The sequence below is a fragment of the Pteropus vampyrus genome, unplaced genomic scaffold (genome assembly GCF_000151845.1).
Source record: "Pteropus vampyrus isolate Shadow unplaced genomic scaffold, Pvam_2.0 Scaffold314, whole genome shotgun sequence".
Classification (NCBI taxonomy): Eukaryota; Metazoa; Chordata; class Mammalia; order Chiroptera; family Pteropodidae; genus Pteropus; species Pteropus vampyrus.
The window spans coordinates 1,224,701-1,225,079 of record NW_011889095.1 but is presented as its reverse complement, the minus strand read 5'-3'; positions in this window follow the sequence as shown (position 1 = coordinate 1,225,079).

Here is a 379-nt window from a genome sequence, read left to right as displayed (position 1 = left end):
CCTCAGAATCGGCGCGAAGCCCCCCGGTGGGATAGGCAGGACCCTTGGGAAGTACTAGTAACGAGAGGCGGGGAGCAGAGTGGTTTGGACACAGATGCCTCTGGGTTGTCAGAGCTATAAGGGTTGTACTGAGAATAAGGAGAAAAGTTGAGTTGGTTGATGTCACACCACTGAGTCTAAGGATGTCTTTGCAGGACCACGCTGCCTTTCGCTCGCTTCTGGCCACGTGGGCAGCTCCTCTCCCTCCTGGCGAGCTTGGCCACAGAGAATCATTATTCCTTGGCCCTTGGCGTCTGCTTCCTCTGACCGCGTCCAGGTGATCACACTCATCTCCGTATTTCCAGCCAAATCTAAAGTCACACTCTGTGTCCTCGGTGAG